Source organism: Microcaecilia unicolor, chromosome 2, assembly GCF_901765095.1.
Source record: "Microcaecilia unicolor chromosome 2, aMicUni1.1, whole genome shotgun sequence".
NCBI classification, from domain to species: Eukaryota; Metazoa; Chordata; class Amphibia; order Gymnophiona; family Siphonopidae; genus Microcaecilia; species Microcaecilia unicolor.
In genome coordinates this window covers 474,667,100-474,690,849 of record NC_044032.1, presented here as the reverse complement: position 1 = coordinate 474,690,849, position 23,750 = coordinate 474,667,100, and the positions used below count along the sequence as shown (strand labels likewise).

Sequence of the window (23,750 nt, the reverse complement as noted above, 5' to 3'; positions counted from 1 at the left end):
AAATTATTCAGGGTCGTCAAGTCGCAGGAGGAATGTGAACGATTACAGGAGGACCTTGCGAGACTGGGAGAATGGGCGTGCAAGTGGCAGATGAAGTTCAATGTTGACAAGTGCAAAGTGATGCATGTGGGTAAGAGGAACCCGAATTATAGCTAAGTCTTGCAAGGTTCCGCGTTAGGAGTTACGGATCAAGAAAGGGATCTGGGTGTCGTCGTCGATGATACGCTGAAACCTTCTGCTCAGTGTGCTGCTGCGGCTAGGAAAGCAAATAGAATGTTGGGTGTTATTAGGAAGGGTATGGAGTCCAGGTGTGCGGATGTTATAATGCCGTTGTATCGCTCCATGGTGCGACCGCACCTGGAGTATTGTGTTCAGTACTGGTCTCCGTATCTCAAAAAAGATATAGTAGAATTGGAAAAGGTACAGCGAAGGGCGACGAAAATGATAGTGGGGATGGGACGACTTTCCTATGAAGAGAGGCTGAGAAGGCTAGGGCTTTTCAGCTTGGAGAAGAGACGGCTGAGGGGAGATATGATAGAAGTGTATAAAATAATGAGTGGAATGGATCGGGTGGATGTGAAGCGGACTGTTCACGCTATCCAAAAATACTAGGACTAGAGGGCATGAGTTGAAGCTACAGTGTGGTAAATTTAAACGAATCGGAGAAAATTTTTCTTCACCCAACGTGTAATTAGACTCTGGAATTCGTTGCCGGAGAACGTGGTACGGGCGGTTAGCTTGACGGAGTTTAAAAAGGGGTTAGATAGATTCCTAAAGGACAAGTCCATAGACCGCTATTAAATGGACTTGGAAAAATTCCGCATTTTTAGGTATAACTTGTCTGGAATGTTTTTACGTTTGGGGAGCGTGCCAGGTGCCCTTGACCTGGATTGGCCACTGTCGGTGACAGGATGCTGGGCTAGATGGACCTTTGGTCTTTCCCAGTATGGCACTACTTATGTACTTATGTACTTATGTCTCACTGTATTTTCAAATTAAAGTCACATTGAACCCAACTTTGCTCAGGATAATGTGTGATAAACATATTTTTAAAAAGTCCTTTATCCTCCATCTTTTAGGACACTGCTTATCCAGCTGAATGATGATGGTACAAGGAACGCAAGTTTAGTCCAGTGAAGACTAACTCAAAATAACCTGTTCCTTTGCTGGGCACTAGTATTACCTTATTGAAAATGCGTCCATACCATGCCTCTGTGGTTATGTTCCACTAATAAGTTAAATGATTAACTGACTTTCTTGAAAGGATTATATAAACTTTGGATGCAGGACTAGGGACACAAACATACACTGATGGCATGCAAAACTGAGCCTGGTCTCAGTTGTGCATGCCATGATAACATCAAGACTGGATTATTGTAATGTACTGATCTGATTACAAAGGGTTTGCTGCAGTAATAGAAGGTTATAAGCGACACGACCACACCACACCATTTTTACATAAACTTCACTGGCTACCAGTACAATACAGAGCCAAATTTAAAACTCTCTAACCTTCAAGGCCCTTAAAGGAAATGTCCCAGAGTACTTGAAGAACAGGATCTTCCTCTTCACACCTTCAAGGTCAATATGGTTCTCCCAAGGACTTTCCCTAACCACACCCTCTCCAAAGGACATCACATGATGTGATACCCACCAGCCAGCCTTCTCTGGAGTAGCCCTCATTCTCTGGAATGCACTCCCTGAAAGGCTTTGCTTAGCACAAGACTGTCTGTTCTTCAGGAAGTAGGTGAAAGCTTGGCTCTTCAACTAGGCCTTTAAGGGAAGAAGTAAATGACACCAGCTGCACGTATTATAGCAGTACATGTTTATCCACTTCTACCCTAGCCAAGATAATGTTCAAGCACCTTTCTGACCTCATTTGCAACTCTCTTTAACTTGTCCATTATTTTTTTACTCCTGTTACCCTGTCCTATCTATCTATCTATCTGTTCCATCTTTGCTTATACCCTATGCTGTGTATTAAAATGCTTTATTGTGTATTGTGTTGGCATTGCAATGTAGCATATTATATCATACTTTGTATTGTGGTTTGGATATTTTTACTGCTGTAATTGTCTATTACTTATGTTTGACTTATTCTCGCTGTACACCGCCTTGAGTGAATTCCTTCAAAAAGACAGTAAATAAATCCTAATAAATAAATAAATATCACAATTCCTCATGTACAGCCACAAAACAACCTTTTAGGGTGGATAGTGTTCACAATGAGCTCCTTTTATTATCGATCAGATAGATGAGAGTTTTCAGTTTTGGCACAGTATAAGTCATCGCAAGAACAAAATATAAGAAAACCAATGAACTGTATTATGGACTTACTAGTAAAAAAAGCCCGTTTCTCATTGAAATGAAACGGGCGCTAGCAAGGTAATGACCTTCTGCCATTAATGTTCTCCCCCCTCCTCTCCCCCTCCTCCCTCGTCTCAGGCCCCCCCTATCATCTCAGGACCCCCTCCCCCCTGTCGTCGCAACACCCCCTCCCCCCTCTCTCTCTTGTCTCAGGACCCCCCTAGTCTCAGGACCTCCCCTCCTCTGATGTCCGCGCACCCTTTCTCCCATTTCCGCCAGCCAGCGCCTCCCTCCCTCTGTCTCTGTGGCCTCCAACAGCAAGGAGGACATGTTCGGGTGCCTCAGCCCTTCGTACGTGGCAGCTGCTGTTTAAAAAGTTTTACCTCCTGCTAGTCCGGCAACACTGAAGTGGAGCAAGTACAGACGCTGCTTGTTTCAGCTGTTCCTCTGGTCCCGTCCTCATTTCCTGTTTGCAGAAGGGCGGGACCACAGGAACTGCAGAAATAGAAGCGAAACCACCGAGTTCCCTTGAGGGCGGGGCAGTGATTGGGAGTGCAATTACGAACCCTACCAACACTACACGGCTTCACTGCCACGCTGCCACGGAGTCAGCTTCAGCATGTTAGGGGTGTGAATTATTATATTAGATAGCCCATTTAGTTATCCTTTATAATAATTCTCACCACCAACGTTCTAATGTGGGACTGCCTGTGTCCGTGGCTCCTGGAGTTGCTGAGCTAGGCTCCGTAGCCAGGATGACATCAGTAACAGCTGATTCCCAGGCAGGGGGAGGAGTAAGACCCTGGAGGAGCGCAGTGACGTGACAGGCGAGAGGAGGAGTGGCTGCAGAAGACTCGGGCATTTGTGAATGATTTGGGCTGGGTTTAAAAATATTTATCGCTTCTTTTCTTTTTGTAGTGGCCGCTGCTGCTCAACAGGGGAAGCAGCAGCGGCCAGACAGCATTACCACTGGCAGCTGCGGGTGGCTAGGGGGTTTGATGCGCTGGGGGGGGAGGGGAGGGTCACTGGACATGGGGAGGAGGGGAGGGTCGCTGGACATGGGTAGCTGCAGGGGGCAGGGGAAGAGGAGGGTCGCTGGACATGAATGGCTGGAGGCGGGACAGGGGAGAGGGAGGTGGGGAGGGGGGTCCTGAGACCAGAGAGGTGGGGGTGGAGAGGGGGCCCTGCGAGAGGGGGGGGGTGGGGGCTCACACTCACTCACTGTCTCTCACATACACTCTCTCTGACACATTCCTTGTCTATCACACTCTATCTCTCTGTCACACACACAGTCTCACACACACAGACACTCTGTCTCTCACACACTCTCTCTCACACAAACACACATAAACGCTGTCTCTGTCTCTCTCTCTCTCTCATTCTCTCTATGTCACACACACTCCATCTCTCACACACAGTCTCTCTCAAACATACACACTCTGAGGAAAACCTTGCTAGTGCCCGTTTCATTTGTGTCAGAAATGGGCCTTTTTTACTAGTGTTTAAATAAAAGAGATCTGCGTGAAATATAATATTTATTTTTATTTTGACTTATAAAAACACTTGCTCCTGAAACATGTTCAAAAACAGAATAATCCATTTGTGTATCTAAAAGGTAAACTTCTACAAAACAGATGAAGATATGATTTCATGAGCCCCAGTGAAAAAAGAGTTTAATATTACTTCCATTTAATTTCAATATATTCTATCATCTTTATAACACCAGGCTTCCCAAGGCAGATTATAACAACAGTTAAGAGGAACCCATCAGGAAATAGGATATCCTTACTGAAATTTGGCCATCTGTATTGTATAGAACAGTGTAGAAAAAATGAGCACAAAATACAGTTTATAACTGCTTTTGCTACCAGCTACAATAATCTTTTAAGCTGATTTAGTGATATTTAATTTTTATTTCAGGATATTTATATCTAGATATGGGAAGCTTTCAAATAAATTTAAAATAAGTCAAGTAAGTTAAAAAAATATTTTGTCCTCCACCTTTTAAGGCACTGCGTATTCAATTGGAGGAACAGCTTTAGACTTTTTTACAGATGGACCACACATATGCAGTCCCTTATTTCTAATTTATTTATTTATTTGTTACATTTATACCCCGCTCTTTCCCGCTCAATAGCAGGTTCAGTGCGGCTTACATAGTATGGGTTACAAGTATCACAGAAAGAACATAGCTATAGAGTAGTAGAGTTATGATGTGGTTGTTTAGAGAAGGTTAAGAAGGGTGTAATGGGCAAGGGAAAAGGGGGTGGAGGTAGTGGTGGTGTGGGATGGGCTCGTAGCTTAAGTTGGGTTATTTGGGTAGGCTTGCTTGAAGAGGTAAGTTTTTAGCAGCTTCCGGAAGGGTAGGTGGTCGTTGACTGTTCGGATGGGTCTTGGTATGGCATTCTAGAGTTGGCTGCCTATGACGGAGAAGTTGGATACGTAGTAAGTTTTGTACTTGAGACCTTTGCAGTTGGGAAGGTGAAGGTTGAGATATGTTCGAGAAGATTTAGATCCGTTTCTAGTTGGAAGGTCGATCAGGTTGGTCATATAGCTCGGAGATTCTCCGTAGATAATCTTGTGAATCAGTGTGTGGACTTTGACGTTTATTCGTTCTTTGATAGGGAGCCAATGGAGTCTTTCAAGGAGTGGTGTTGCGCTTTCAAATCGTGATTTACCAAAGATGAGTCTGGCTGCTGTGTTTTGGGCGGTCTGGAATTTTTAAATTTTATTTATTGCATTTGTATCCCACATTTTCCCACCTCGTTTCAGGCTCAATGTGGCTTACAATACATCATGGGTAGTGGAAATATAATAGAAAATAGGCATTTAGTGTTACAGAAAATTTTTGGCAACATGATAATGATAGACATGATAGTAGTATGACAAGCAGATAATAAAAGACATTTCTAACTACGTGTGGAGGATTTATGCATATTCACATTGGTTGATCTTTGTGATAAGCCTTGTTAAAGAGAGGGTCTTCAGTAGTTTGCGGAAGTTCATTAGTTCGTAGATCATTTTTAAGTTGCGCGGTAGTGCGTTCCATAACTGTGTGCTTAGGTAGGTGAAGTTTGACGTGTGCATTACTTTGTATTTTAGACCTTTGCAGTTAGGGAAGTGCAGATCATGGAACGTGCGGGATGATCTTTTGGCATTCCTGGGTGGTAAGTCTATCAGGTCTTACATGTAGGCTGGTGCATCTCCATGAATGATTTTGTGAACTAGGGAGCACATTTTGAACGTGATGCGTTCTTTGAGTGGGAGCCAGTGTAGATTTTCTTGTAGGGGCTTAGCACTTTCATATTTTGTTTTGCCGAATATGAGTCTAGCTGCAGTGTTCTGGGCTTTCTGAAGTTTCTTGATTATTTGCTCTTTACAGCCGGCGTAAAGTGCACTGCAGTAATCTAGATGACTGAGCACCATTGATTGTACCAGGTTACGGAAGACATTCCTTGGGAAGAAAGGTCTTACTCTTTTTAATTTCCACATTGAGTGGAACATCTTGGTTGTGTTTTTCGCATGGCTTTCGAGTGTTAGGTGTCGATTAATGGTAACTCCGAGAATTTTTAGGGTGTCCGAAATAGGAAGGTTCAGATTTGGTGTGTTAATGGCTGTGAATTTGTTCATGTTATGTTGAGATGTGAGTACTAGGCATTGTTTTTTTTCTGCATTAAGTTTCAGTCGGAAAGCATCTGCCCATGAATGCATGGTATGGAGACTTTGGTTGATGTCGTTGGAAATTTCCTTTCGATCTTGTTTAAATGGGATGTAAATCGTTACGTCGTCTGCGTATATGTTTGGGTTAAGGTTTTGGTTTGATAGTAGTTTGGCTAAGGGTATCATCATTAAGTTGAATAGGGTCGGCGATAGGGGGGATCCCTGTGGGACTCCGCATTCAGGTATCCATGTGGCTGAAGTAGTCGAGTTAGATGTCATTTGATATGATAGTGTGGTTAGGAATCCCTTGAACCAATTGAGAACGTTGCCTCCAATTCCGAAGTATTCAAGGATATGTAGTAGTATTCCATGATCAACCATGTCGAAAGCGCTTGACATGTCAAATTGTAGAAGTAGTATGTTCTTTCCTGTTGTGATCGTTTGTTTGAATTTAGTCATGAGGGTAACTAATACTGTTTCAGTACTATGGTTAGACCGAAATCCTGACTGGGAGTCATGGAGTATTGAGAATTTGTTTAGATAGTTTGTGAGTTGTTTGGCCACCAACCCTTCCATTAGTTTGGTTATTAATGGAATGGATGCTACTGGCCTGTAGTTGGTTAGCTCACTGGCGTTTTTCTTTGCGTCTTTGGGTATGGGGGTGAGTAGAATGTTTCCTTTCTCCTTCGGGAAGAGTCCATTTTGTAACATGTAGTTCAAGTGTTTCGTTATGTCTGTTATAAATTTTCAGGATTTGGGCCCTTCAGCCAAAGAAGATGCTGTTGCAGTAGCATGGGTAAGTACGGTGGATAGTACCAGGTTCCGGAAAGTTTTTAGGGGAAGATATGGTTTTGCTCGTTTCAGCACCCACATAATGTTGAACATCTTCTTCGTTATGGCTTTTGCATGAGTTTCCAGAGTTAGGTGGTTGTCTAGTGTTACTCCTAGGATTTTTAATTTGTCGGCTATTGGGATTGTGATGTCAGGGGTGATCAGGGTAGTTGGGAGGAGTGTAGAGTGTTGGGATGAGAGGATTAGGTATTGTGTTTTCTCTTTATTCATTTTCATCTTAAAGGCGTTAGCCCAGGAGGCTAAGATGTTCATGCCAGTGATTATTTTATCGGAGATTTCTGCTAGGTCGGATTGGAAGGGGATGAATATAGTAACGTCATCTGCGTATATGAAGGGGTTCAGGCCGTATTTGGATAGGGACTGGCTAGGGGAATAATTTGCAATTGTTTTGGTTGTATTAAACTGTGGCAAGCTCTGCCTACTGGCTTCAGCTCATATAATGGACTAGATAGGTTCACTTTGACTAGTGTTTTCTTCAACCTCCTTGGTCCCAAAATCCAATACATGGATGAATCTGCTCAATTTTACTAGCAGCTTTCTTTTCCCCTATATTCCAAGCTTCCACTTCTTATAAAATATTCTTCTTGCTCTACTGTGTAGGAAGTTGAATTAAAGAGTTTTGCCTTCCAGTCTTATGCAAGATTGCACCAGAAGCACAGCTCCTTTTAAAATCTTAAATAATTAGGGTCTCATTTTCAACAGATATTCCCCATATCGACCTTTGTCATAGTCTCAACCCCCTTCTGTCTACCTCATGCTGCCCTACACTGGTCCCAGGATCTTCTTGCTAATGTGACCTGCCGCTGAGGAAACAGGAAGTTACATCAGAGAAAGCAGGCCATAGTAGCAAGAAGATTCCAGGGCTAACAGCAGGCCAGTGCATGTGAATTGTTGCCACCACAGGCAACTTCTAGAAAGCAAATGAATGTAGATAATGGGGAAGGGATGGAAAGAAAGATGCTGGCTTGAAGGGAAATGGGATGGACTCAGAAGAAGGAGGTGGAAGCTGTCAAGCAGGCACGCCAGTGGCATGATGTTGCTCACTGAAAAATGCCGCCTGAGGCCTCCACCTCAGTTGGCCTAATTATAGAGCAGTCTAATAGCCCCCCTCTATCCCTTTTTTCTCCCCCACCCAACCTGACCTGTCCTACCCAGATCTTAACCCCATTTCCCAACTTTAAACACAAAAATACCTGGTAGCCTATGGCATATCCCCATACCATAATCTAATCCCCTGGCCCCCAACATTAAATTCAAAACTCATTGGTGGTCTATGGACTTTTCCTTTGTGAAGCTGTCCAGACCTTTCTTAAACCCCCCGCTAAGCTAACTGGCTTTACCACATTCTCTGGTAACGAATTCCAGAGTTTAATTACATGTTGAGTGAAGAAACTTTTTCTCCGATTCATATTAAATTTACTACTTTGTAGCTTCAACCCCTCCCCCTAGTCCTAGTATTTTTGGACCGAGTAAACAAACGATTCATGTCTACCTGTTCCACTCCAAGATGTTACTGCTTGTCTCAATGCTTGAATGAATTTATAAAGTGTAATATATCATATATGCAGTTACATAACTATTTTGATATTCTTTTCTATCTGAAAGGTTTTGAGTCAGCAGATTCCAGTCCTCCTGTCACTAGATCAAGAGAGCAAGGGAACAATCTACAAAGCAAACTGCTGTAAAACTATATCAGATTATCTTACTCTGAATATTATAATCCAGTTATGACATTAGCAGACATAGGTGTTATATCCAGCTGCAATAATCACTACATCAACCAGAAGTGGAAGAAGGTTTTTGTACAAGACTGTATCACTGTGTGAAAGGGAAACTAGTACTCTGTTGACAGTAATATACTGCAGTATCGTCACTCTGAACTCTGCTGATTGTAAGAGTGAAATCAGTCCCAGACCCACTGCCGCTGAACCTCTCTGGGATCCCAGAGGCACGGGTAGAGACAAGGTGGACCAGAGGCTTAAGGGATCCTCCTGGTTTCTGCTGGTACCAGCTCAAGTAGGTGTTACCATTAGAATGGAGAAGGGTGGAACTGGATCTGCACTTAATGGTGGCTGTTTCTCCTGCAGACACTGATAAGGATTCTGGAGACTGAGTCATCACAATCTCTCCACTGGAATCTGGATAAAGAAAAGATAAATATGTACATGTATATATCATTTTACAGTGGGATATAAAAGTAATCAAAGAACAACCATATCTCAAGCAACTAATTCTTACCTCAATTGGTTATTACTCTATTTACCATTAATTTTTAATGCATTTTTATTTGTTATGTATTGTATACTGTTTATTGTAAACCACATTGAATTCAGACTAGTTTGGGATAATGTGGGATATAAATGTCACAAAGAAACAAATAAATAAATACACTCAGAAATTTAATTGTTCAAAAATCTGTTGGCATACTTCCAAAATTATTTCTTTTTTCCATTTTTAATCCAACTTGAGAGCTTAATTCTTACCCTTTATCCAGAGGAGCATGATCCAGATGAGCTGAATTTTTGATATCTTCATCCTTCCTGACTGGCAGTTGCTGATTAATAAACTGTAAAGAGTAAAAGGAAACATTTATAACTCTCTGAACATTAGTGAAATGTCTCCTGAGTGTGAATATGCAAAACAGACTCTTCTATATCAGTGCACGTCACCTGCATTTATAATAGACATACATATGACTGCATTTAGAATAGTCTTAGAAAAGGAAATTACCTTTATTACATATATATTCTTCAATGAAAGTATGTAGTTATGTTTGGCTGATGTGGTAACAGTTAAGGTGCTTCAGTTAAGCAAAAGTGAATTATTGAAAATGTTTTGAATGTTTTTTAAAGTCCTGGCTCTGTCACAGATCTTTCAAGTAGTGTTAGACAAATGTTAATGTTCTGATTTTCGTTCTCTCTTCTTCAGAAATTGGCATGAATGTTATTCATTCATATGATTGTATAATGAGCTGGCCTTATAGCTGAAGGAAAGATCATAAGTGAGTTTCATCTTTTTTTTTAAGAGGAAAAAAGGCTTATGAGATTATGGAGCTTATTTTTGAATCATATTCACATCTGAAAATGCTCTAATGGACATCCATATGCTTGAAAAGTCCAAATCCTGATCTTGCAAAGGCAAAAGGGACATCCAACATTGGAGCATGTTATGGAAAAGACTAAGGATGACCTAAAATCAGGAAGCAAATTGATTTGCAATAATAGAAGACAATTCAAAGGATTTATTCTTCTAAATTTAGGCCCTTTTTTCTAAAGGGCGTTAGATTCCAGGCTTAGTGCATCTTTATATTCCAGTGTGCTAAACCCAGATTTAATGCAGCATAAATTAGGTTTTTTTTAAAATTAGTATGCAGTAGCAGTAAAAAGTTAATGTGGGAGGAGAAATTAGAAGGGGAGGCTCTGGACCTTTGGAAAAACCCTTATGCTGTTTCCAGCTGATATTCAGTTAGGACCTGCACAGAGATTTTATGCGGGTCAAGGCTGAATATTGGCTGGGCCCCGTATAAAATCTAGTTATCACACAATTTAAATTAACTCCAGGTACTCAATGCTAGTGCCAAGACATGACCTGGCATTGAATATTTGGGGCTAATTTAGCTGGCAATGGCCAGTGTTTATAAAAAAAAGCTGGCCACTGTGGGCTGAATATTGGCCAGTTTAAATCCAAAGCCTTTCTTCAAGAAAACAGATTCCAGGCTCTGTTTCTACCATTCAGTCACCATTCAGTATAACAGACTGCAGATGCTGGAACACAGCAACAGTTCATATCATCCCCTCCCAGTTTAAGAATGAAGCATCTCTACTGCTATTTCAAATTCCAACAGACTCAATGTTCTTCATATTTTACTTGTATATCTTGCCCACCTTTTGGCTGCATCTCATTTACAACAATACCTTTAAAAACAATATTTTCCTCCTAAACAGTTGGCATACTCTTTGCATCATGGTAGCATTAGTTGCTTGGGACTCATCCACTTGCGGTCTGACTCAAACCAGCTTGTCAATTGAAAAAGCAATGTTGTTTACCTGTAATAGGTGTTTTCCATAGATTGCACACAATCCATCCACAACTCTAATGTTTTCCCCTCCCCCTTATACAGCTCTAGAACTAACTGAAAAAATATGGAGGCCACTGCATGGGGGAAGGACCACATGTGTTCAGAACTTTACTGTAAGTTGTGAACTCTGGTAGAGAAATTCCATTCCAGCTCCATCTCTACCTGTGTGCCTGTCGATCTTGCTGCCTATAGAAAACAACTCTTACAGGTAAGCAACATTGCTTTCCATGTTTCTTTTACTTAAGTCATTGAAAGCAGAATTATTATTTTTTTTTTGTAATAGATCTATTGGTTATGCTCTGATTTTGGTCATCACACTCTTTCTAGCAATGGGCAAGTAATGGTCCATACAAATTTGCATCCTCAAAATAAGGACCTATTTGGACTTCCTATCTAGGCAAGCTGTTATAAAAATGCCTCCACATGCAGGGGTGGAGGGGCAGAACCCAAAGTGGGGGGGGGGGGGGGGGGGGGGAGGGGGGCAAAGTTTGACCCAAAGCCACCCTCCCTGCTGCCTCCACTGCCACATCATGGTACCTTGGCTGTCAGGGGTCCCCAACCCCTGCCAGCTGAAGTATTTGTCTTGCGCTGGTCTCGCATTGCTTTCACTGCTCTGCTCTCAATCACGCCATGCACGCTCGTTTTAATGAAACTGAGCATGCACAAAGTTTTAATGAAACTGAGCATGCACAAAGTTTCGGGTACGCTCATTTTAGTGAAACTGAGAAGAGCAGGGTAGACAATGCAGCGAGACCAGTGCGGGACAAATGCCTCTGTTGGTGGGGGTTAGGGACCCCTGCCAGCCAAACCATGGGCCCCAAGCCAATTTGGGGGGCCCAGGCCCCTGTGGCCTCATGTAGCTATGCCACTGTCCACATGTATATACAGCAGTATGTAGTGATTTAAAAATAGAAAAATGAGACACATACAGAGTATGAAAATGTAAAACTATGTGTGCTGTTACATCCCTCAGGCCTAACCCTGCATCCACAAAGGGGTCAATATTCAGCCATCAGCACTGATGCCAATGGTGTAATTGCCAGATATTCAAAGCTATGCCCTGTGCAGGATTCAGTTTTGAGTAGCTGGTAATTTTTATGCCGGCTAACACGTTAAGGGGCATAATCGAAAGGGGTGCCCAAGTTCTCCTGAGGACGTCCTCGCAGTACATCCTGGAGAAGGGGCGGGGAAACACGTATTATCGAAACAAGATGGGCATCCATCTTTCGGTTCGATCATACGGTCAGTGACGCCCAAATCTCAACATTTAGGTTGACCTTAGAGATGGTCATCTTTAGAGATGGTCATCCCCGGTTTTCGGCGATAATGGAAACAAAGGACGCCCATCTCGGAAATGACCAAATCCAAGCCCTTTGGTCATGGGAAGAGCCAGCATTCATAGTGCACTGGTCCCCCTCACATGCCAGGACACCAACCGGGCACCTTAGGGGGCACTGCAGTGGACTTCAGAAATTGCTCCCAGCTACATAGCTCCCTTACCTTGGGTGCTGAACCCCCAAAACCCATTCCTCACAACTGTATACCACTACCATAGCCCTAAGGGGTGAAGGGGGGCACCTATATGTGGGTACAGTGGGTTTCTGGTGGGTTTTGAAGGGCTCACATTTACCACCACAAGTGTAACAGATAGGGGGGATGGGCCTGGGTCCACCTGCCTGAAGTGCACTGCACCCACTAAAACTGCTCCAGGGACCGGCATACTGCTGTCAGAGAGCTGGGTATGACATTTGAGGCTGGCATAGAGGCTGGTAAAAAATATTTTAAAGTTTTTTTTGAGGGTGGGAGGGGTTAGTGACCACTGGGGGAGTAAGGGGAGGTCATCTCCGGTTCTCTCCGGTGGTCATCTGGTAAGTTTGGGCACCTTTTTGAGGCTTGGGCGCAAGAAAAAATGAACCAAGTAAAGTCGACCAAGTGCTTGTCAAGGACTCCCTTCTTTTTTCCATTATCGGCTGAGGACGCCCATGTGTTATGCATGCCTCAGTCCCACCTTTGCTATGCTTCCGACACGCCCCCGTGAACTTTGGTCATCCCTGCGACGGAAAGTAGTTGAGGACGCCGAAAATTGGCTTTCTAATATGCCAATTTGGGCAACCCTGGGAGAAGGACGCCCATCTCCTGATTTATGTCAAAAGATGGGCGTCCTTCTCTGTCGAAAATAAACCTGCTAGTCACCTAAGTCTATACTCAGCACTTACGTGGTCGTGGGTTATCATAAAAAAATAGGACAGACATTTATGTGGTCCCATTTATGTGCTAACTCTGGCTGCTTAAGTGCTGAACATAGGCTCTGGCTCTGTGGATGCTCGAGCAGCCCCATTATTTAGAGCCTTGGACCGTCGTCAGCATACAGTCATCCAAAACGCGAGAGCTCAGATTGAGCTCTGCCTCTATTAATGTGTTCATGCCAACAATGTGGTTTATTTGTTATATTTCAGTGCTGTAGCTGTATGATATTGAACACAGATTGAGTTAGCACAAGTTCGTTTGGATTCAGCACCTCTGTGTATACGTGTGCCACCACTATCGTGTCCCGTTTATATCATTTAAGACTACTGAGAGAAATGACTCATTGAATGAAAGGATTATCAGATTTGGGTTGCCAGAAGAGGTATCTCTGTGGGTCTCCAATACTGAGCAAGGTCCTTCATTGTGTCAGGTAATTTGCATTGAGTTTGGCACCCCCCAATCATTTTGAAATGTTGGTGCCTATGGTTCTGAATATCAATAATGAAGCAAACAAGTGCTGACTTTACTTCAAGAATGCCCTAAGATAGCTGGGTTTTTGTTCAGTGCTAACCGTGATATTCAACAGCACTTAGCCAGCTACGTGTCTCTGAATATTAGTGGATAGCCACGACCAACTGATTTAACAGGTCAACAGCCAGCTAAATCATTTTGAATATTGGGCTGAAAATAGTCAAAATATATGTCATGCTAACTAAAATGTATTTCCCAGTCTGAGGACCTGCCAGCCTAATATCCAGAGCTGGAGCAAATAGCTCTGCTCCTGTTCAGGGTTCTGCTAGATCCAGTGAGCAGGAGACTTGGGACTGTGGTCTCTGTGGCAGCCTATAGCATTGCAGCATGCCTCAGAGAGACTTAATCTTTATTTTTCTATTTATACTGATGTTCTACACTTGTAGTTGAACTTCAGTATTGATGGTTTTGACTTAAATTGGTAAAATAATAATAATATCCATTTCTACTTACTCTCTGTAGAGGGCAGTGTTTCCAAATGGATTAATATTGCAGAGAAGTAGAAAAAACAGCAGTGGTGACACAGGACACTGGAGGTGCAAAAAATCTTTTTGTTGTAGGTCTCCACTAGACTTGATACAGGCCTGCATCAGGAGTCTAACAGTACAGGCAGATGTTTGGCATTTAATTAAAGTGCAATTTTGGCTATTGATGACTGAGCTATTTTTTGTTAGACCTTTTTCAGTCGCAATTACTCTGGATCAGCTGTTTGGTGTACCATAGGTTTTGAGTTGTGACCCCAAATACACTAGATACTCTATTGTGTCATCCTTTCAGACTTTTGATGCAGGCCAATAGGCCGAAACACGGCCCATGTTGAGTCTAGTGGAGACTTACAATAAAACGATTTTTTGCACCTCTAGTGTCCTGTGTCACTTCCACTGTTTTTCTGCTTGTGTTGCTTGAGATTTATGGAGGGCTGTTCTTCTGTTTTTCCCTTTAATACTGCAGATACCATGAGATAAATAAACCTGACTCCTATTGGATATAATCTCAGCCTCTTGGATTTACTGCAGATTTTTATCTCATTGCTTAGAGAGAGAGAGACAGACAGACAGACAGTCCTAGAGTTTAAAAGGTGTAATATGTGCAGGTACAGAAGTATTTTTTATATACTTTACCTACCTGAAAGTGTTTGAGTCTTCCAAATTCCATTCATCCTATCACTAAAGGGTCCTATTACTAAGCTGCAGCAAAATGTAGCCTTAGCGTGATCTTCTGCGGGTCTTTCCTGTGAACAAAGGCCATTTTGTTCCACAGCCATAAAATGGCCAATTTTCCATTTTTTTTGTACCAATGGCCAGTAGTACATAGCCATTTAAAACAATTACCACGTGAGCATGTACTGCTACCCATTTTGTAGGCGGTAAGGACTCACTCGGTATTTCTACGCTAACTAGTTAGAATGCAGTAATGTAGATGCTCTGACTGCTTAGTATATGAACACCCACACTCTAGCCATGACACACCCCCTCAAAAACGTTCTGAAATATTTTTTAGGGTGTGGTTAACATGCACACATTTGGTGTTACCTCAGGATCCGTGAGAGCTTTCTATGGTACTCTATTTTTAGCTGGGTTAGGCACACACTAGCACCTAATGATGCATCTTAGGGTTCCTATATCAAGAAAACAAGGGCCTATCTACAAAGCAAATTGAAGTGAAATGACATCAAATCTTCTTCTGAATATTATAATCCAGTTATAATAGCAGCAGGTATGGGATTTATATCTAGCTGCAATAATTACTGAATAGTAAGCAAAAGAGGAAGGTTTTTGTATGGGCCTGTATCATTGTGTGAGAGGGTAACTAGTACCCTGTAGACAGTAATAAACTGCAGCATCCTCAGCTTGAACTCCTTTGATTGTGAGAGTGAAATCATTCACAGATCCACTACCACTGAACCGTTCTGGGATTCCAGAGGCTCGTGTAGAAATGAGGTAGATCAGAAGCTTAGGTACTCTTCCTGGTTTCTGTTGGTACCAGCTCAAGTAGGTGTTACCATCAGAATAGACAACAGAGGAACTGGATCTGCACTTAATGGTGGCTGTTTCCCCTGCAGACACTGATAAGAATTCTGGAGACTGAGTCATCACAATCACTCCACTGGAATCTGGACAAAGAAAAAGATAAATATGTACAATGCAGTATGTATACGCAGAAATTTAATTGTTCAAACATTTGTTGGCTTACTTCCAAAGTTATTTCTTGTCTCCCTTTTAAATCCAGTGTGAAGATTTATTATTACCTTTTATGCAGAGGACCAGGATCCAGATGAGCTGAGTCTGTGATAACTTCATTCTTCCTGACTGGCAGTTGCTGATTAATAAATCATATAGAGTAAAAGAAACATTTATAAATCCTCAGAGCATTAGTGAAATGTCTCCTGGGTGTGCATATGCAAAGCAGATATCTCTATATCAGTGCACATCACCTGCATTTATTAGTGCCATACATGTGACTGCATTTGGAATAGGAAATTGCCTCTAATACACAAATATACCTAAAGGTTTGGCTATCATAGTAGCTCTGTACATAAGCTGCTGCAGTCAAGGAAAGTTTAATTATCTATGAAAATGTTTGGAATATTTTAAAGTCTGTCACAGATCTTTTGAGCAGCATTAGGCAGAAAAAGGAGGACACATTGATCCAGTCCGGGTTTTGCTTCCATTGAACGCAATGGAAGTAAAACCCGGACTGGCTCAATCTGTCCGCTTTTTTCTGGAGTCATATGGTCACCCTATCCTTTCTATACTTTTTTCAACTTCAGTACTGTAATCTACCTGGATTGGCCACTGCTGCTTTTCCCAATGAGCAACAGCAGCACAGGCAAAAAGAAGAAAAGCAAACGCAGGGCCGCAGCAGCATTCAAGCATGTGCTGTCGGCTCTGTCATCCTCTGCCTCCGCTGACATCAACTTCCCATTCCAGGGGCAGAGGACCGCAGAGCTGACAGCGCATGCCTGAAGGTTGCTGTGGCCCCATGCATGCTATTTTTCTTTTTGCTATAGCCGTGGCTTCTCATCAAGAAAAGCAGCAGTGGCGGCAGCAGCAGCAGTGAATTCCATGGCGCATCTGCCTCAGCGAGAGATTTTCCTGCTTTGGTTTGAGTGTGAGAGATGACCCGCCAAAGCGGGAGGTCTCCAGCTGAATGCAGGAAACTTGGCAGGTCTGAGATGCTGTAGAGCAGAGCATCCTATTCACATGACATTTTTGTAGCCAGTCATGGCATGTTTCAGGAGCTGGCTGTGAACATTGGCATAGAGTCCAATAGGGGAGGTTACTGCTGCAACCAGGCCTTCCCCCTGCTTATCATAGAGTACTGCCTTCTTTTTTCAGTTTCCAACTACTTCACACTGTTTACACAGTTCTTTCCCTTTCTGGAAAACTCTGGTATCAGGCTGGTGCTTTCTGGTCCAGGTACTGGAAGCCATGTATTGCTGTATAAATCCATGTCAGTCACTTGAACGTGCGACACGTAAGCGTGCATTCATTCAGCATGTGACACTTGAACGCGTTTAGATGTGCATCAGTTTGTCAAGTATAACTTTCAGCGTGAGTCACTTGAGTGTGTAATACTTAAACATGTGTCATGTGACTGAGTGTCTCTTAAGTGTCTCAATATGGCAATCATGCCCCATTAGGCCGTTCTGGTTGAGGCATGGAGATTTATAAGTCCTCTACGGGAAGAGACAAAATATACCTAAATGGCTTTTCTTACCATTTCTCTTGGAAAAACAAGTCCTCTTAGAACTGGAAATGTGACCAACAGTGTTGCAATGGTAGTTTAACTACCTCGTTGGATTATAATACTGCTAATGCATCTTTTCAAGAATTGAGACTTCATAACCATCTCCCTGATTCTGCCTTCGAGGAGCTTAAGGTGGAATTAGAAAAAAAATGGCACATGATGGGTGCGCTAATAGGTCTCCTCCTCCTCCTCAATATGTTCTACTATGGTCCGTAAAATTCAGCATGCATGGAAGTGCCTTGATGGATTTGAGGGAGAACCATGTAGGCACTTTTTTTTTCTTAACTGAAGGTTGCTTTTAATGAACTTCGATTCACTTTTCAATCAGTGACAGTTTTTTTTTTGGGGGGGGGGGGGGGTGGGTGGTGGCTGTTTTTTTTCCTTGTTACCTGGTTTATTGCTTGTTGTTACCACAGGAAAGTTGATACTATCAAGAATAGCTGCAACAATGTCAACAGCTCATTGCCCAAAACAAGAAGGATGAAGAAAACAGAAGGGATGACACCAAAAAGTTGAAGCCACTTAGGTTTATCTGTCTTTCCCCTTCCCCTTGCTGCTGTCATTCAAGTACACTCAAAACAAAGCAAACAAACGTATGAGCTGCCACATCCACATTGTCATTCTTTATTGTTGGTAGCATTTTTTATTTAATCTCACTTATATTTTCAAACATGCCAGCTTGTGCAGCATATGGATGTACACAAAGGAAGTATAATAATGGAATAACGTTTCATAGGTAGAGTAGTAATCCTATATAATAAAAAGCACCTCCAACATTCTGAAGCTGACTCTGTGGCACTGTGGCAGTGTAGGGTTCATAAGTCTGTAGTTCAGCGTTTTATTGGTTTTCACTGTCCCCACCCTCACCAATCAGACAGAACGGAACTTGGAGGAGGGAAGTGGAGTGGATTGAATCTCTAACAAACAATCATATACAGGGAGGTAGGAACATCAGTGGATGCAAGTGCACAGAACGGAAGGGAAGACAAACATTTAATCACTTTGTCACTCACTCACACACATACACACACACACAGACATCAATCACTCTGTGTATCTCTCTCTTACACTGTCTGTAAAACACACTGCATTCTCACGAGTAAGGAGCTCTTCTGATGTGATTCTTAAACTGATTGAAGGGCCTGAGCAAGGAAAACTTTTACCACATTGTAACACAATTTACAGAAAAAATATTGTATATAAAGAAATCTTACACATGTAAACAACAATTACATTCAGAATACAACCTTGGAAACATTAATGGCAGGAACTCATTACATTGCTAGCGCCCGTTTCATTGTGTTAAGAAACGGGCCTTTTTTACAAATTTGTTATAAATTGTAATCAGTGTGTCATTTGGAGGGGCTGGTTATAGTGACACCCTAGCATGTGTTATATTCATAATGAGATTTTTTTTCTCCTGGTAAAGGGCCTCCTAAAACAGACATGTTATAAGAATCAGCTGCTCAACATTCAGAGTTTCTATCTATCTATTTATTTACTTATTTATGACATTTATATCCCACATCAAACATGAATTAGGTTGAAACCTGGGCACATTTAAAATCTTTGTTTTTCTGTAGCTAGATAAAAAAAAAAAGATGGCATGTGGAACTTGCTCCATTTGTTTTGTGGATTGCAGTGGTATATTATAAAAATGCACTTGATATGTTTTATTACCACTATGTAAAAGACAGATATTGAATAATGAGGGCAGAGCTACCTTCATGCAGAAGTCCAGAGTCAGTCTCAATGTGCCAACATTGTCCAGTTCAGCACACTATTAGCCACCAAGTTCATACAAAGTTAGGGCCAAGGTTAGCGTGTACTAATTTTTAGCATGCACTAAATATGATAGCACACCTTTGTTGGCTCAGGCTACTTGCTATGTGAATATTCCATCACTGTTCCATTATTGCTACCAAGTATTACACATTAAGGGCATTTGCTTTAAAGTTTGTTTTAATTCATTTATCCTGTCCTTACATGCACATGGTTTTGCTTTTTAAACTCAAAGGTGAATCCTAAGGGTGGTTAAACAGTAAGGTATAAACTGTGTTGTTTGTGATTTTACTTGTTCTGGACTACTCTGGGTCCTGCTGATCTGTACATCTGCTGTCTATAATTTTGGAAGATGGAAATGAGAAAATAAAAATTAAGTTTTGGATGTACTCTTTAGACGTTGTAATATTTACTTTTGCAATGTGTGTGTATGGATGCCTGTTCTGGTGTATGCATGTGATAATATTTGTATAAATGTCTGTACTTACGGCTATGAGTTCTGAACATGTGGTATCATTAAAGGGCAGACTTTTAAATGCACAGTTGGGTATATATGCTAATCAGTAGAGAATCCACAAACGTGGAGAACTCAACGAAATTCCATGGATAGTCACAGTACAACAAAACAGTGGGTAAAAAACCAGGAGTTCCAGAGTGAAGATGAACCAAACTTTATTAATCAGTATATTGACTCGACACAACGTTGTGTTTTGGCCAAAGGGCCTACATCAGGAGTCTACAAATAAAAACAATATATAAACAAAATATAAAAGAATGTAACACTAAAAACAAATGATAATACATATATAATCTGAAAACTATGCAAATATCAAATGAGAAAATAAAGAACAAAACAGCTAGAACATTCATATGTCATGAAACATGAACATCTTGAAAGTAAATAAAGCTTAAAACATATATATAACAAATATAAAATTTAAAATTTAAATGCAATGCAAATGTGATGTGATTTTAAAGTGAAAAGCTAATATAAAGAACAAAACAGCAAGAGCATTCATATAACATGAAGCATAATAATAGTAAATAAAACCTAAAACATTGATATGAATAAATACTTCAATTTTTTTAAAATGAACATACACAAAATGAAACAATTAAGAGAAAAAGTAGGTCAAACCTAAATACTTTGATAACGATAATGATGATCCAGAATTAGCAATGTTGTAAAATACAGTCTGTATTGTAGTGGTCTGTGAAAATAGTAAAAAGCACACCACAGTAACTAAACAGAAAGGGAAAACCACTGTAATGTGAGGCACTGCCTGAATACATAAGGAAGTGCTGGCTATGGCTGTTAAAACTAGAGCCGAAATGTGACCATTAAAAACCAGAATTGTTTTAAACCAGAAACAGGGGTTAAGTCTAGGTGTGACTGTACAGAGAGATGCATTGAAGTGGAAAGCCACTGCAATATGAGACACTGCCTGAAGACCTCATAAAGAAGTGCTTGGTATGGCTGTTAAAACAAGAGCTCAATGTGACTGTTAAAACGAGAGCTCAGTGAGACTGTTGAAACCAAGAATTTGTTTAGGTGTGCAGAGAGAAATGCAATGTAATGTGAGACACTGCCTGAAGATCTCATAAACAAGTGCTTAATATGGCTGTTAAAACGAGAGCTCAGTGTGACTGTTGAAAACAAGAATTGTTTTAAATCAGAAACAGGGGTGGCCATCAGGAAAAATGCAATGAAACGGGGACTTCAAGCTAGCAAAAATATATACAACATTGTATCTGTAATCTCAGATTGTATCAATATACTGTGAGTTTATACCAAACACAAAGAAATTTAAACACTGTCTGATACAATGTGTATACTGCATTCTGAACTAGGCACAGTCAGGAAACTTTGCCACAGGTAAGTGAAAGGGAAAAAAAGGGGGGGGGGGGGGGGGGGGGGAAAGATCCTTATCACAGGGTATCACAAAGCTATATCTACAGTTTATCAACAAATGTACCTTAAAAAAGACCTGAAGCGTGAGCCAGATCTCTCCCATGAGCTTCTGGGCTGTGCAGTCTAAGAAACAGCTGATAGTGAATGACAGCCCTTTTGAGCTTAGGAAACAAGAGAGAAAAAAAACAAGGGGAAAAGCAGTTGGAATCACCTGATGGGGACCTGTACTGCACTGCTAGGAGGAACAGCTGATAATGATTGACAGTCCTGATTTTCTTAGTGGGAAAGTACTGCAATGAAAGCAAAGGAAAACACCCACGGAAAAAGCTTTGCCAAATGTTGCAGGTAAACACTTGCATATAATGCAATAGAAAGGAAACTAAATCTACTGGCAGAGAATGTGATATACTTATTTAAAAAATAAAAAATAAATAATAAAAGCGGCAAGTTTAAAAATAAGAATAAACATACAGCACTGTGTATAGGTAAATTATTGAAATGACAAATTGGTATCCAAAGCAAAGTGAGGAGCCCTTGTATCATATGATGTGTAACAGTGATTTGCATAAACAATATATCTCTAAAAAGGATATATGGAAGAAAAGATTTCTTAAAATAAATTAAACTAAAAAATAGTTGAAAATAGAATATGAAATGCCCAAAAAACATATTAATAAAATAATGAAATAATAAAATGTATGAATGAAATAATAGAATAAAAGGGGACATAGTAATATAATATACAAATCTATTTGTGAAAATCATATCAATAAAATGATGAAATATTGCAATATGTAAATAAAATATTAGAATAATTATAAGGACACATATCATATAATGATAAAATTGGACATAATTATGTAATATACAAATTTTCAATAATAGAAGACTCAATATCAATTGTATTGAAGATATAAAAATTAATATAAAAATTAGTAAAAAGCCAACAGCTACATATTTTGTGATAGCGATTAAACCTGATTCGTGTACGCAAGCCCAACTTAAAAAATAAAGATTATGTAAAAAATATATGTATAAAAGAACAGCAAGTGTATAAGAGAAGACATATATATGCGTGTGACATAAAACCAAAAAACAAGTTTGCACCTGCAAAAAAGGCCCTTTTTTGGCCAAAAATGGACATGCAGCAAAATGAAAATTGTCAAGCATCCATTTTGGACCTGAGACCTTACTGTCACCCATTGACATAGCAGTAAGGTCTCATGCATTAACTGGGCAGTAATTGTCAACATGCGTACAATGCCGATTATCACCCGATTAGCACGCTGGAAAATTTCCAGTGCACCTACTGGACGCACATACAAAATGAAATTACCGCCCAGGCCACGCGGTAGCAGGGTGGTAGTTCCAAATTGGTGCACGTTTCTGACTGGCCATCAGCATTTCCATGCCAAAGTCCAGATGTCAACAAAAAAGTGCCCCAAACCATCCACTATCCCCTGGCCACCTAATGTAAGGCTGCATCTCTGGCCATGCAAGGATTGCACACACCCCTAGCAAGCCCCAATCTGGCTGCCCTCAACTGTCAAAAGCTGTCTCAGGAGCATAGCCAAACATGTCATATGGGAACATGCTCTGACAAGCTACATAGGGCCACCACCTGAATCTTGTCTTCACAAAATTGTGTTTTGCAGGTGCTATTATTATTATTATTGTTTGCATTTGTATCCCACATTTTCCCACCTCTTTGCGGGCTCAGTGTGGCTTACAATAAGATAAGAATGATGAAAATACATTTGTTATAACTTGGTTATGGGTTATATAGTACAAATTATGCGAGATAATCGAATTATCATTAGGAATATCACAATGGGATGTCAACATGAAGCTTAAGGGCAGTGTTAAGACACAAAGGCATATGGTGTACATATTTCTGTGAGTAAGTGTATGAGTAGTGTTGAGTTATAGGGGATGGGAGATCATAAGTGGATGTATGATGCATTGATGAACAGTGAGTGTGGACTCTATGTGTTTTGGCATCCACCAACATCTGGAGGCACTCTGGTGCCAGTACTGGCAGATCAGGAGGGAGGACCCAGCACTGATCCAGTGCATGAGGGGGTGCCTCAGAGCCTAACGTGAGTACCAACAACATAGCACCCCCACAACAACTATCTCCTGCAGCAATGCCTGAATATGTAATAACTTCAATACAGTATGCTCAGAACCCCCATATGCACAACAAATTGTTGCATGCAACTCCAAACCAGTGAGATGACATAGCAAGGAAGGAGTTGGGGGAAGACTGTGGCAAAAACAGGCTGCCCAGCATGTCACATACAGAAGCTATGACAGGAAAAGAAACAGAAATCATATGCAGTTTCAGCGGGACTCCCTGCATACAGAGCCCACAGCCTTAATCAGTAAGCTACACCTCACACACACTTGACAAGAGAATGTTCAAGGAGGACAGCACAGTGGCCACACAAGACACTCACAGCACAAGGTGCCACCAATAAAGCAGACCCTCCGGCTCCGGAGCACACAAGGAATGTACATGCCACTGTGAAGTTCAAAGTGATATATGCCACCCAGTGAAGGAGTGGCCTTGTGGTTAGGGTGGTGGACTTTGGTCCTGGGGAACTGAGGAACTGAGTTCGATTCCCACTT

General features: G+C 41.2%; 2 long non-coding RNA genes and 1 gene segment (V, D, J or C); 2 read left to right on the top strand and 1 right to left on the bottom strand.

Moving 5' to 3' along the window:
- The window catches only part of LOC115461302, a 1,201,995-nt gene that overhangs the window by 594,589 nt on the left and 583,656 nt on the right, over positions 1-23,750 (bottom strand).
- Positions 1-23,750, top strand: part of LOC115461316 — a 444,252-nt gene that overhangs the window by 353,108 nt on the left and 67,394 nt on the right. The gene's annotated exons all lie outside the window — the stretch shown is intronic.
- LOC115461318 overlaps positions 1-23,750 on the top strand; it is a 282,251-nt gene that overhangs the window by 250,816 nt on the left and 7,685 nt on the right. Inside the window, exon 3 of the long non-coding RNA XR_003940688.1 lies at positions 11,980-11,985. This is a non-coding gene — a long non-coding RNA (uncharacterized LOC115461318). The remainder of the gene's footprint in view (positions 1-11,979; positions 11,986-23,750) is intronic.